At 42.6% G+C, this 15,102-nt stretch overlaps 1 protein-coding gene across 12 annotated transcripts in view; it reads left to right on the top strand.

Annotated features, from left to right (window-relative positions):
* The window catches only part of LOC132830170 (zinc finger and BTB domain-containing protein 7C), a 243,471-nt gene that overhangs the window by 124,990 nt on the left and 103,379 nt on the right, over positions 1 to 15,102 (top strand). For 6 of the 12 annotated variants that reach the window (XM_060848600.1, XM_060847736.1, XM_060848318.1 and 3 more), the window contains exons 1-2: positions 9,663 to 9,821; positions 14,947 to 15,070. The gene's annotated coding sequence lies outside the window, so the exon portion shown is untranslated. Of the gene's footprint in view, positions 1 to 9,662; positions 9,822 to 10,032; positions 10,093 to 14,946; positions 15,071 to 15,102 lie in introns of those variants that run through there. The other 6 variants (XM_060848524.1, XM_060847809.1, XM_060847898.1 and 3 more) reach the window with 2 other exon arrangements.

Here is a 15,102-nt window from a genome sequence, read left to right as displayed (position 1 = left end):
GCTTGAGTTTCTTTTGCAAATGCAATCTGACAGTTTGATGGAAAAACCAAGTGGCCACCAAAATGAAATTCTCAGCCCAATTACCAGGCCTTACCAGTGTTTGGGAATCTTATTTCTGGTGTTGTATACTGATAGAAAGGTAAGTTTCTGAGAGGAAGCGAGTGATGGATAAAGATTTTGTTTTTCAAAATGTATTTGGGTGATCCTGTTGATTAATTGTCAAACCGTGACTTTTGTTTTATTCACTTGTGGGAGGTAGACGTTGTTGGCTGGGCCAGCATTTATTTACCATCCCTGGTTACCCTTGAGAAGATGGTGGTTAGCTGCCACCTTGAACCACTGAAGTCCATGTGCTGTAGATTGACCCACAATGCCTTTCGCAAGGGAATTCCAGGATGTTGAAATGGCAACAGTGAAGGAACAGCGATTTATTTTGAAAATAAGGACGGTCAGTGGCTTGGAGAGCAACTTGTAAGTGGTGGTGGTGTTTGCATGTACCTGCTGCCCTAGTCCTTTTAGATGGCTATGATTGAGGTTTTTAGAAGTTGCTGTCTCAGGATCTTCAGGTGAATTTGAATTTCTGCAGCATATTTTGTAGGTTGTACATAGTGTTGCTTTTGAGCATCAGTGGTGGAGGGAGTAGATATGGTACCATGCAAGTGAGCTGCTTTGTCCTGTATGATCTCAAGGTTCTTGCGTGTTGTTGGAACTGCACTTATCTAGGCAATTGGAGAGTATTCCATCACTTGTGCCTTATTAATAGTGGACTGGCTTTGGGGAGTCAGGAGGTGATACTCACTGCAGTATTCCTAGCCTCATGGCCTACTCTTGCAGCCACTTATATGGCAAATCCATTTGAGTTTCTGGTCAATGGTAACCACCGTCTCCCCCCCCCCAGGATGTTGACAGTGGGGGATTCAGTGATGGTAGCAGCATTAAATGTCATGAAGTGGTGGTTAGAATGCTCTTATTGGAGGTAGTCACTTCCTGGCATTTGAGTGGTATGAATGTGACTTGCCACTTGTCAGCCCATGCCTGGGTATTATCCAGATCTTATTGCATTTCAACATGGACAGCTTTAGAATCTGAAGGTTTGAGAATGGTGCTGAACTTTGTGTAGTCATTATCATGTGTACATGTTTATTCGGGATTTATCAATTAGAAATATGGAAGTTTTGCAGAAATATGCAAGATTTCAATAATGTGGATTAGGAATTTGTATTTTTCACAGATAGCTGTGAAAATATTTTTGTTATGTTGCAAAAGTAAACAAAACAGTTTATTGAAAATTAATTTCTAAAAAAGAAACCACTCATAATTTTTCTTGGAAAATTTACAGTTTATAACATTCTTTGAGTCTTAAAGAACAAACAAGAATGCAGAGGGGATTGAGACCTGATAGTGAGGATTTAGCTCATCCTTCTTTGCATAAACTATTTTTTATTCATTCATAGGATGTGGGTGTCACTGGCTGGTCAACATTTATTGCCCGTCCCCAGTTGCTCTTGAGAAGGTGGCAGTGAGCTGCCTTGAACTGCTGCAGTCCACCAGCTGTGAATAGGCCCATTATATCATTAGGGAGGGACTTCCAGGATTTTGACCCAGTGATACTGTTCCCATGTATCGGCTGTCCTTGACCTTCTAGTTGGAAGTGGTCATGGGTTTGGAAGGTGCCGTCTGAGGATCTTTGGTAAATTTCTTAAACTGCTGCAGTCCACCTGTTGTGATTGACCCATAATGCCCTTAGGGAGGAAATTCTAGAATTGTGACTCACCAACAGTTAAAGGAACAACAATATACAGTATTTCTAAGTTAGGATGGTGAGTAGCTTGGATGGCAACTTGAAGGTGATGTGTTCTCATTTATCTGCTGCCCTTAGCCTTCTAGGTCGAAGTGGTCATGAGTTTAGACGGTGCTGTGAAGGATCTTTGGTGAATTTCTGCAGTGTAACTTGTAGAAAGTACATACTGCTGCTACTGAGCGTCGGTGATGGAGGGAGTGGATGCTTGTGCATGTAGTGCCAATTAAGTTGGCTGCTTTGTCCTGGATGGTGTCAAGCTTCTTGTGTTGTTGGTGTTGCAACCATCTGAGCAAGTGGGGCGTATTCCATTACACTCCTGACTTGTGCCTTGTAGATGATGGATAGGCTTTGGGGAGTCAGGAGGTAAGTTACTTGCTACAGTATGCCTAGCCCGTAACCTGCTCTTGTAGCCATTGTATTTGTGTGGCGGGTCCACTTGTGTTTCCAGTCAATGATAACCCCCCGGATGTTGATAGTGGGGCACTCAATGATGTTAACACCATTGAATGTAAAGGGCGGTGGTGATGGTCATAGCCTGGCATTTGTGTGGTGTGAATGTTACTTGCCACTTGTCAGCCCAAGTCTGGATATTGTTCAGCCCTTGTTGCATTTGAACATGGATTGCTTCAATATATGAGAACATGTGAGTGGTGCTGAACATTGTGTTATCATCAGCAAACATCTCCACTTCTGGCCATATGATGGAAGGAATGTCATTGATGAAGCAGCTGAGGATGGTTAATCAGAGGACGCTATTCTGAGGAACTCCTGCAGAGATGTCCTGCAGCTGAGATGACTGACCACCAACAACCATGATCATTTTCCTATGTGTCAGATATGACTCCAACCAGTGGATATTTTACTCCCTAATACCCATTGATTTTAGTTTTGCTCGGGCACCTCTGCCAAATGTAGCCTTGATGTCAAGGCCTGTCACTCTCACCCCACCTCTGGAATTCAGCGCTTTTGTCCATGTTTGAACCTTGGCTGTAATGAGGTCAGGAGCTGAGAATCCTGGTGGTACCCAAACTGGGCATCACTGAGCAGGTGCTTTTTAGCACTGTTGATAACACTTTCCCTCACTTTACTGATGATCGAGAGTAGACTAATGGGGCAGTAATTGACTGGGTTAGATTTGTTCTCCTTTTACATGTACAGGACTGGGCAATTTTCCACATTTTTACTTTAAACCCCACTCCATTCCAAAACTGTCAGATGATACTATAAATTGTGTGATACATGCCCTTGTGACTCACTGAAATAAAAGCAAAACGCTGCAATGCCGGGTATGTGAAAGAAGTATTTTATTGGACTTAAAAAAAAAATACTGTTTCTCTCGCCAGGGATACTGTCAGGAGCTGCTGAGTTTTTCTAGCCTTTTCTGTTTTTGCATCTGAAACACTGGATGAATAAGAGTTGCTCACTCCCTTCCGCAAATCCTATTATGTGTTTACAACATCTTAGGTTGTATTTCCTGATTCTAGGTCTTATTCCAAAACCCAGAAGAACACTAGATTCAATACCCTAATAAGAATATTTATCAAAGTTACCAGATGTCTCAAGGAGCCTCACATCTTCATTAAGAAAATGTCTAGTATTTGACAGTTTTTGCCTCGGAGTTAATGATGTCTACATTCAGCTGTTTGAATTATCTCGCATCAACAATTTGAAATTATATTTCTAATCGTTCATCAGAATCTGCACAAACTATTGGTTAACAAATTAATTCTGTTTTACCTAATAGAAGAGCAGAAAATAAAGTAATTTGCTAACAATTATTTTTGACATTTAACATCATAGTTTTCAGTAGTTAATTGAGCTAATTGATAATTAGTAACAGGTTAGAAAGTTTAGTTATGTCACAGTAAATCAACATTACCTGTTGGTTATAAATGCACATTTAAAATCTGTACCTTAAATTGGTGATATTAATTAGCAAGTTTTGAGATTTGTAACGCAGGTTGAAGTTCTGGATGTAGGTTTGCTCGCTGAGCTGGAAGGTTCATTTTGAGATGTTTCGTCACCATACTAGGTAATTATGATTAATATCTTTAGATGCCTGCCAAATTGACAACATCAAATAACCAATCTGTTGAACGGATTAAAGTTTCTATGTTTGCGGTTGGCAATGTTTCTAGAGCTAGTGCAATATGGTATGAATGAACTGGCTATTTTTCTTTTGTTTTGAGGATAATGTGTGAGCTGTGGATTCTAGGCATTGGCTTGAAAATAGTTAAATTAATAGATGTAGGACCTTTATAATCTTCAAGTAGAAGCTTCTTTAGTTCAAAGAATTCCTACAGTGTGGAAACAGGCCGTTTAGCCCATTTGAGTCCTCACTGATCCTCCGAAGAGCATCCCTCGAAGACCCAACCCTATCCCTGGAACCCTGCATTCCCTTGGCTAGCCCACCTAGCCTGCACATCTTTGTAATGTGGAAGGAAACTGGAGCACCTGGAGGAAACCTACACAGACACAGGGAGAACATGCAACCTCCACGCAGCTGTCCAAAGGTGAAATTGAACCCGGGTTTTTGGGATTGTAAGGCAGCAGTGCTAACCACTGAGCCACCGTGCTATCCCAGTTCCTCATCAATCTTGATTCAGTTTACACTAAAAGCTTAAGTTTCTTAGGAGAAACTTCAATGCACTGGTGGAAAAATCATGTAATTAACATGCAAATTAAGGCAATGACTTTTACTGTTCACTACTTGTGTTTATGCAGTGGTGGCACTGTCTTGAATCTCTTCGTATATTGCTTTAGAGGTCGGTCACAATTTTCGCATCACTTAGCTGCTGCACTCAGCAACATTGTATAATTAAAAGTCCCAACTCAAGCAGTGGCATAGTTAGCAATGTTACTGGATGAATAATCCAGAACCCCGGCTATTGTTCAGTCTTAACCTGTAACACCCTTTCCCTTCTTGTTGGGGAGGGGCTGGAGGCAACAAACTGGAGGAAGATAGGACCTCAGTTGTGACCACAATGGAATACACGAGGTGGTGGTTGACCTAGTGCCCCAGAATTAAGTCTCCTTCATTGCTATTGGAGAACTCCAGGAGTTTTTGCAATAGAAACTCAGCAGCTGAGCCAAGTCCAGTTAGCATTGGATTGCTGGGAATACCTTCCCCTTCTGTTTCTGTCAGCTGGGAAGCTGAAAGCAGCCTTGAGACTGGGCAGGAACATGAAGCAGTGGTGGCAAGGTTCTTTGTGGTATCACTGGGGAGTTGAGGGCTAAAGAAGCCCTCTCTCGTTAAGACACTTAAGGTTACTGAGAGGTGCATAACACTTGCCATGAAGACTATCATAGTCAGCTTCAACGTCAATGGCAGTGAGGCAAAGCACTGATTTCACAATTTCTCATTTCTATAGGTATGGATGTATGCAATGTGCCCCCTGTCAGAAACCCATTCCTTTCCCAGGAGCTGAAGCCACATGCCTGGAGTTCCAAGAAAGGGTTTACTTCAGTCACCTAGGCTTGAAATCCATTCCATAAAGAGACTCAGAAGAGCTCAGCATCATGTGAATATTGAGCGATTTGATCAAAATTTTGACTTAGTAGATGTGTGGAAACTAATGGCCCTACGTTTTAATCGTAGAAATAAGGTAGCAGCACTACATTTGCGTGCTGCCAACCTCTATTTGAACCAGCTGATGGGTAGCTAATGAATCCTGATCATCATGGTTGATTAACAGCATTATCCAACTTAGAGCCCCAATTTGTAATATCCACCAGTTGTGGCTTTAAAACAAACAGAATTTAGGAAAGTATAGGATGTGCATGAGGGCATGAACGCAGGCAAATACCATTAGCTTGAGCTAGCAGAAGGCATATAGAGAGAAATTTTAAAAATATGTTTGAGACAGAAGAATTATGAAAGACACAGGAGATATCTTCATTATTCGCACACATTTACTGTGGAAATTATCAAATATCTGATTTCTAGCATCTGGAGTTTTTTGGTTGTTTTTTAATCAAACTTCTTATCTTGCTTCTTGAGTTACTAGGTCTCATATCACTCATAAATGGATGTTTCCAATTCAACTGATTTCCCTGACTACTTCCAGTTCATCATTGACACCAGTGTTCACGACCTATTAATAGCCTTGTATTGGTAGCTTTATATTCAATATTTTGTTCTGCTCTTTCAGTTATAAAGTCATAGAAATGTACAGCACAGAAATAGACCCTTCAGTCAAACTCATCCATGTCAACAGGGTATCCTAAACTGATCTGGTCCCTTTTCTAAACCCTTTCTATTCATATACCCATTTAGATGCCTTTTAAATACTGTAATTGTACCAGCCTCCACCACTTCCTCTGGCAACTCATTCCATACACGCACCAAGCTCTGTTTGAAAAAGTTGCCCCTTAGGTCCCTTTTAAATCTTTCCCTCTCATCCTAAACCTACGCCTTCTATTTCTGGGCTCACCCATCCTCGGGAAAATACGGTGTCTATTTTCCCTATCCATACCCTTCATGATTTTATAAACCTCTATAAGGTTACCCTCAGCCTCTGACGCTACAGGGAAAACAGCCAGTGCCTATTCAGCCTCTCCCTACAGCTCAAACCCTCCAACCCTGGCCACATCCTTGTAATCTTTTCTGAACTCTTTCAAGTTTCACAACATCCATCCTATAGCAGGAACATCAGAATTGAACACAGTATTCCAAAACTGGCTTAACCAATGTTCTGTACAGCTGTAACATGACCTTCTAACTCCTATATTCAATGCACTGACAAATAAAGACAAGCATGCCAAATACTTTCTTCACTATCCTGTCTACCTGCGACTCTACTTTCAAGGAACTATGAACCTGCACTCCAAAGTCTTTCTGTTCAGCAACACTCCTCAGTCTGGCCCTGATTTGCCATAGCAAAATGCAGCACCTCACATTGATCTAAACAGAACTCCACCTGCCATTCCTCTGTCCATTCGCTCTTCAGATCAAGGTCTCATTGTACTCTGAGGTAACCTTGTTTGATATCCACTACACCACCAATTTTGGTGTCATCTGAAAACTTACATAGCTTCCATGTTCACATCAAAATCATTTATATAAATGATGAAAAGTAGTGGACCCACCACCGATCATTGTGGCACACTGCTGGTTACAAACCTCCAGTTTGAAAAGCAACTGTCCTCCACCACTCTCTGTCTCATATCTTTCAGCCAGTTTTGTATCTAAATGAGTAATTTTCCCAGTATTCCATGTGATCTTACCTGGTTAACCAGTCTACCATGCTGACCAGATATCCTGAACTAATCTAGTCCCATTTGCCAGTACTTTGCCCACATCCCTCTAAGCCCTTCCTATTCATATACCCATCCAGATGCCTTTTTCAATGTCATAATTGTACCAGTCTTCACCGTTTCCTCGGGCAGCTCATTACATACACACTGTGTGAAAAAGTTGCTCCTTGCGCACCTTTTAAATCTTTTCCCCTCTCACCCTAAACCTATGCTCTCTAGTTCTGGACACTCTCACCCCAGGGAAAAGACCTTGTCTATTTACACAATCAGCCTTTTGTCCTTAATGTATTTGTAAAATTCCTTTGGATCCTCCTTAACCCTATTTGGCAAAGCTATTTCATATCCCATTTTTGCCCTCCTGATTTCCCTCTTAAGTATGCTCCTACAGCCCTTATTCTCTCCTGGAGATTAATTCAATCCCTGCAGTCTATACCTGACATATGCTTCCTTTTTTTCTTGACTAAAACCTCGATTTCTCCAGTCATTCAGCATTTCCTATTAGCGTTGTCCTTCACTCTAGGAGAAAGTGAGGGCTGGAGATCAGAGCTGAAAAATGTGTTGCTGGAAAAACACAGCAGGTCAGGCAGCATCTTAGCCTGCTTGGCACACCTCCACATTCCTGAAGAAGGGCTTATGCCCGAAATGTAATAAAATGCCCCTCCCCCAAGTCCCTCCTCCCTACCTTTTATCTTAGCGTGCTTGGCACACCTTCCTCATTCCTGAAGAAGGGCTTATGCCCAAAATGTAATAAAAGATTCTCCTGCTCCTTGTCCTTCACTCTAACAGGAACATCCTGTCTCTGGATTCGCATTAACTCATTTTTGAAGACTTTCCATTTTCCAGCCATCCTTTTACCTGCGAACATCACCCCTCCCCCCCACCCCCTCCTCCCTGGATCAACTTTTGTAAGTCCTTGCCTAATGCCGTCAAAATTGGTCTTCCTCCAACTTACAAATTTAACTTTTGAATCCGGTCTATCCTTCTCCATCACTATTTTAAAACTAACAGAATTATGGTCACTGGCCCCAAAGTGCTCCCCGCTGACACCTCAATCGCCTGCCCTACTTTATTTCCCATCAGTAGGTCAAGTTTTGCTCCTTCTCTGGTACATCCACAGACTGAATCAGAAAATTTTCTTCTGCACACTTAACAAATTCCTCTCCATCTAAACCCTTAACACTATGGCAGTTCCAGTCTATGTTTGGAAAGTTAAAATCCCCTACCATAACCACTCCATTATTCTTATAGATAACAGAGATTTCCTTACAAATTTACTTCTCAATTTCCCACAGACTATTGGGTGGTTTACGGTACAATCCCAATAAGATGATCATCCCTTTCTTATTTCGCAGTTCCACTCAAATAATTGCAATTGAATGAGGGAGTATCAGTGGAAGTCTAAGGCAATTTCTTAGGTTTTAAACTCATGGGCATTTGATTTAGAGACAAGAATGCTACCAACTAAGGGGGGAAAGAAATGGTCTTCTCGAACACTCAATGTCACAAGACAAAATTTAATTTAACTTGACAAATGAAGCACAATTGTTTGATTGCAAAATATTTTTGTAAACTTGTTTACAAGTACAAACATATTTAAATTCTGGCTGTCTAGCCTCTATCGTTTATGCAGAAGAGAAACCTTATACAATGCAAAGAAAAGTTGGCACTTCAAGTGTTAATGTTTTAAAGTATGATGCCAATCCCAAACTGCCCACCTCCTAACCTGGGTGGGTTGTAAGTACATTGCACAGCTTTAGCTGTGTGAAAATGTGTAGGAGAGGCTGAATAAACATTCCAGCTTAATAAGAAGGACTGTTAATGGGGAGTAAGGGGGTGGGAGTGGTGGTGAGTTAATATCTGCTAGCATGTTGTTAGATCACATTCCTAATGCTGTCTTCTCATGCAAAGGGCTGCAAAAGGCTATAGGGGCTGGCAGAAAAAAGAGAGGTGGGGTAATCCAGTTCAAACCGGCCTGGCAGCAAAGGGGCGTTTTCTTGGCAGCATTTGCAACTGCTGAGCACCACTGGTACTGTCTTTTAAAACGCAACAGCAGCACCATTTAACAATTGAATTCTGAACCGTGATTCAACGGTTGCATTTGTTTCAGTATTTAGTGCTTGTTTTTCAGGTACTGTGTGGAGGTCACTATGCACAGAACATATTCACCAGGCGTAGGGGATAGGAGAGGGAGGGTGTTCCGGAACACTATAAACTTCATACACACCCTTCCTTAATTGCTATGGATTTAAGCCAGTTCTACAATCCTCCCTTGGATGTTTTTCAACCCTTCCCACAGTACTCCCTGTAGTGTGTGCGGGTGTAGTTTTACTTAAACTAATTTTAAAATTTAACCATTTGAAAATAATTAAATCTACCATCTTTTTCTCTCATGAAGTGTGGGTAGATCTCATGAAGCAATTGAAATATTACCAATTGAAATTTTGCAACTATTTTGGGTAAAGAAACATTTCTGTTTTCATATAAAATAGGATTTGCTTTTTTATCCTTTCTATTGCCGCCGCCCTGTGGTTTCTTTTCTTAAACACTGGGACCAACCCTTTCCCTTATCCTCTTGTCATTGGCACGGTGCCCTTGCTGCCGGGAGGACAGGTGAGAGAACTGTAGGCTGCTCTGTGGCATGCTTATGCAGAGTGTCTGTCAGTCCTACTCTCACTGTCACTGCGTGTGCCTCTCTCACTGTGTTTCTAAGCCAGTGATCCCCACAGTAAGGAGGATGTGGTCGTCTGAAGGCATCTATTGTACTGTAAGTCTTTCTGATATATGTAGTCAGCATTTTACCTTTTCTCCATAGCCAATTTTTTCAGCAAAAGCTGTTAGTTTTTTTGTATATCGACAAGGACAATTGAATCTATAAAACCACGCGAAGTCGTGAAAGCTAACTGTTCCATGTTAAAGGCGTTGTTCTCAGAAAGGGCCAGCATGTTGAGGATACAAATGGACTAATCAATTTCAGTGTGGACTGAAATGTGATAGACAAGAATCACTATGAGAAGGGGTACACTTAAATATCTGAGGTCAGTATCTTTCCGTTCAGTGACTATCTGCTTGTTCACCTCAATAGCAACACGCCACATATCACTATGTATGTAAGTAGAGTTTATGGGGAACTAAAAAATACTACATAAGTGTACAGTACTTTTATTAAGCAAGTTCTTGAAGTATTGTATAATTAGCACTGTGAGGCATCGCCAGTTAAGACTTGGCTGCCAAGTGGATGATCCAAAGGATACTTGTTATTCATTGCCATATTTAGAGAGCTGGAGTGAAGTTTCTTTTTTGTACTAAGGTATAGACTATCTATTCAGTGCTTCTTCTTTTCGGTCGATCCAAGTTCCAAAATCTAGCCTGAGCCTAAACTCTCCTCTTTCTCCAGTTTCTTTCTTTATATCCTCTCTGAGCTCATCTTGCAAACGAAATCTGCCTACCGTTCTTTCACCTTAATCTATAAAATTTGATAATTTATATTGTAGATTCTTATCTTTCCTCCCTTTCAGATCTACTGCCATTAAAAAAAAATTCAGCTCTTGACTCTGTTGACCTTGCAAATCTCCACTCTATCTTCAATCATCTTTTCCTTCCTAAGGTCCTTGAATGTATTTTTCTCACCCAAGTCCATGCCTAATTTTCTACAACTCCACCTTCTCCAATCAGTTTACCAGTCCTGCCAAAGTGCTGAATCAAATGCCAGACAATGTTTCATCTAAGTTCGTGGGATGTGGGCATCACTGACTAGGTCAGTACTTATTTTTATCCATAACTGCTCTAAGAGTCAACTGTTTTACTGTGGGCCTTGAGTCACATGGAGGCCAAACTAGGTAAGGATGGCAGGTTTCCTTTCCTAAAGGACATCAGTGAACCAGATGTGTTTTTACAGCATTTGATAGTGGTTACATGGTCGCCATTAAGGTGGCTTTTTTGTTATTGAATTAAAATCCCACCATCTGGTATGGTGGGATTCAAACCAGTGTCCCATAACACTATCTCGGGGTTTTGGATTATAAGTTTAGTAATATTATGAGGATGCTTCTGATCCCCTGAAATTATGGGGCATGCTCACCAGCAGTCCAAAACAAAATGGCTACTGTTAAGCATGATTCTGTGATCTAGAGGTATTTACTGAATAATTCTAAGTGCATTAATAGTTATATTAACAACAAACTTATGATAATCAGTCAAGTTTGAATTGTGGCTCATTTATACTTGCTAAAAACCAGAATGCAATTATTTGCAGGGGCAACTTTTTGGCAAACTAATGGAATGTATTCAAGCATTTGTGCTTTTTTGTTTGAATTACCAGGGAAGTTGGAAGCCTATAATTCCCTATTGCTTCCTGCATGGTAAAGCCTCGATCAGTGTAGTTTTATCCTTTGGTAAAAATTATTGTGAACTTTTAAAATTTGCCATTCTAGTATTATCTGAAGAACGTAAGCTTTGGCAACATGTTCCTTTTTACAGTAATATTCAAGTTCAGTACTACCAACTCCTGTTTGTAAACCTTGCAACCTTTGCATCTTGTTTAAACCTGAGCTCAGCTTCCAACTCCATGTTATTTCCACAACAGAGATTGTGAAATGGGTCCATTTCCACCACTATATCAGTTTATCTGCTGCAGAATCCCCACCGATTTCCCTGTGCTTCCTGATGTACATTGGTTGAAGATCTAACAATGTCTCAGTTTGACAGGTTTTCGTGATGTATTCAAATTCCTCCATGCCATACCCTCACAGTTTTACCTATTCCAGTTCTACAGCCATGCAAGAACTTCTCACTCTCTGCACTCCAACATTGACAGTCAAATGCTTACCAGTTTAGGCCACAATCCCAGAAATTTTCTCTCTAAACAGTTTTAATTTTTCTTCAGTTTCTCCTTTAGTATCCTTCTTGAAACTTATACCCCTATGACTTTATGTGGAGGGAGGCCATTGAGAAAGCAACTGAAGACTACTGGGTCTGGGACACTACCCTGATGAACTTTTAGAGTGATGTCTTGGATCCCAGATAACTATTTTTACCTGGTTGTTGGAGATCAATGACTGCAGATGCTGGAAACCAGATTCTGGATCAGTGGTGCTGGAAGAGCACAGCAGTTCAGGCAACATCCAACGAGCAGCGAAATCGACGTTTCGGGCAAAAGCCCTTCAGGAATAAAGGCAGTGAGCTGGAAGCATGGAGAGATAAGCTAGAGGAGGGTGGGGTGGGGAGAGAGTACCATAGAGTACAATAGGTGAGTGGGGGAGGAGATGAAGGTGATAGGTCAGGGAGCAGAGGGTGGAGTGGATAGGTGGAAAAGAAGATAAGCAGGTTAGACAAGTCTGGACAAGTCATGGGGAGAATGCTGAACTGGAAGTTTGAAACTAGGATGAGGTGGGGGAAGGGGAAATGAGGAAGCAGGTAAAGTCCACATTGATGCCCTGGGGTTGAAGTGTTCCGAGGCGGAAGATGAGGCGTTCTTCCTCCAGGCGTCTGGTGGTGAGGGAGCGGCGGTGAAGGAAGCCCAGGACCTCCATGTCCTAGGCAGAGTGGGAGGGGGAGTTGAAATGTTGGGCCACGGGGCGGTGTGGTTGATTGGTGCGGGTATCTCGGATATGTTCCCTAAAGCGCTCTGCTAGGAGGCGCCCAGTCTCCCCAATATAGAGGAGACCGCATTGGGAGCAACGGATACAATAAATGATACTAGTGGATGTGCAGGTAAAACTTTGATGGATGTGGAAGGCTCCATTAGGGCCTTGGATAGAGGTGAGGGAGGAGGTATGGGCACAGGTTTTACAGTTCCTGCGGTGGCAGGGGAAAGTGCCAGGATGGGAGGGTGGACCTGACCAGGTAGTCACGGAGGGAACGGTCTTTTCGGAAGGTGGAAAGGGGTTGGGAGGGAAATATATCCCTGGTGGTGGGGTCTTTTTGGAGGTGGCGGAAATGTCGGCGGATGATTTGGTTTATGCGAAGGTTGGTAGGGTGGAAGGTGAGCACCAGGGGCGTTCTGTCCTTATTACGGTTGGAGGGGTGTGGTCTGAGGGGGGAGGTGTGGGATGTGGACGAGATGCATTGGAAGGCATCTTTAACCATGTGGGAAGGGAAATTGCGGTCTTTAAAGAAGGAGGCCATCTGGTGTGTTCTATGGTGGAACTGGTCCTCCTGGGAGCAGATACGGCGGAGGTGGAGGAATTGAGAATATGGGATGGCATTTTTGCAAGAGATAGGGTGGGGAGGGGTGTAATCCAGGTAGCTGTGGGAGTCGGTGGGTTTGTAAAAAATGTCAGTGTCAAGTCGGTCATCATTAATGGAGATGGAGAGGTCCAGGAAGGGGAGGGAGGTGTCAGAGATGGTCCAGGTAAATTTAAGGTCAGGGTGGAATGTGTTGGTGAAGTTGATGAATTGCTCAACCTCCTCGCGGGAACACGAGGTGGCGCCAATACAGTCATCAATGTAGCGGAGGAAGAGGTGGGGAGTGGTGCCGGTGTAATTACGGAAGATCAACTGTTCTACGTAGCCAACAAAGAGACAGGCATAGCTGGGGCCCATACGTGTGCCCATGGCTACCCCTTTGGTCTGGAGGAAGTGGGAGGATTCAAAGGAGAAATTGTTAAGGGTGAGGACCAGTTCGGCCAAACGAATGGGAGTGTCAGTGGAAGGGTACTGTTGGGGACGTCTGGAGAGGAAAAAACGGAGAGCTTGGAGGCCCTGGTCATGGTGGATGGAGGTGTAGAGGGATTGGATATGCATGGTGAAGATGAGACGTTGTGGGCCGGGGAAACGGAAGTCTTGGAGGAGGTGGAGGGCGTGGGTGGTGTATGTAGGGAGTTCCTGGACTAGGGGGGATAGGACAGTGTCGAGGTAGGTAGAGATGAGTTCAGTGGGGCAGGAGCATGCTGAGACAATGGGTCGGCCAGGGTGGTCAGGCTTGTGGATCTTGGGAAGGAGGTAGAACCGGGCAGTGCGGGGTTCCTGGACTGTGAGGTTGGAAGCTGTGGGTGGGAGATCTCCTGAGGTGATGAGGTTCTGTATGGTCTGGGGGATGATGGTTTGGTGATGGGGTCATGGTCTAGGAGGCAGTAGGAAGAGGTGTCCTCGAGTTGGCGTTTAGCTTCAGTTGTGTAGAGGTCAGTGCGCCAGACTACCACTGCACCCCCTTTATCCGCTGGCTTAATGGTGAGGTTGGGATTGGAGCAGAGGGATTGGAGGGCTGCGCATTGTGATCTCCAACAACCGCCTATCAACTAAGTTTTTTCCCTAATTCTCATTCACTCCAGTTTTGCTAGAATTCCTTGATGCCATACTCAGTCAAATGCAGCCTTGATGCCGTACATTTTGTTGTTCTAGTTGCTAACATGTCTACTCAGCCACAACATTGTGGACAGCAAATACAGTTAAACTTCTGTCCAGTAATGCACCATCTTCCATATTGGAAAAGAGAAATATTGCTATATGGTTTCCTTACCTAATCGCTTTGTGTATTCCATCAAGGTGTCTTATGCCTATTTGAGATTCCTACGATAGGATGTTTTTTTCTTCAGGCACCCCACTAAATAAAACTAAGCCTTGGGATCCCTGGCTATCAAAAATGTAAGCTTTTAAAGTTTACTTCTCTGAATATGTCACTGAATAGTCTCCATTTCTTATCCAACCACCAGATAGCACACAGGAGTAGGTAAGCAGGCTACACCATATTGGTGCAGTTATTTATCAGAGTCCTCAGCTACCAACTCAAACAAAATCACCTGACCAGAAACTGAAGCTGAGATATTGTTTGACTGGTGGGGCCTTAGTAGCATAAATTATAATTGGTCCTCTCACTATTCAGCATATTTTGTACCAAAGTACAATTTTACAAAATGCATTAATCCTTATGCTCTTTATTTTTTATTTGACAGCCTATTTGATTAGCACACCTGAATCTTATCAGTGGTATCTTACTGTCAACTGTCCAATGACAATACCGGACATCTTTCCTCACAAGCTGGTATCCAAAACTCCAGACAAACTCTGGCTATAAAGGTAGGAATTTTAATGCAATTTAGACTTTGTTT

The sequence above is a fragment of the Hemiscyllium ocellatum genome, chromosome 1, assembly GCF_020745735.1.
Source record: "Hemiscyllium ocellatum isolate sHemOce1 chromosome 1, sHemOce1.pat.X.cur, whole genome shotgun sequence".
In the NCBI taxonomy this organism is placed as follows: Eukaryota; Metazoa; Chordata; class Chondrichthyes; order Orectolobiformes; family Hemiscylliidae; genus Hemiscyllium; species Hemiscyllium ocellatum.
Note: the sequence above shows the minus strand (reverse complement) of the source record. Positions and strands in the feature narration are given on the sequence as shown.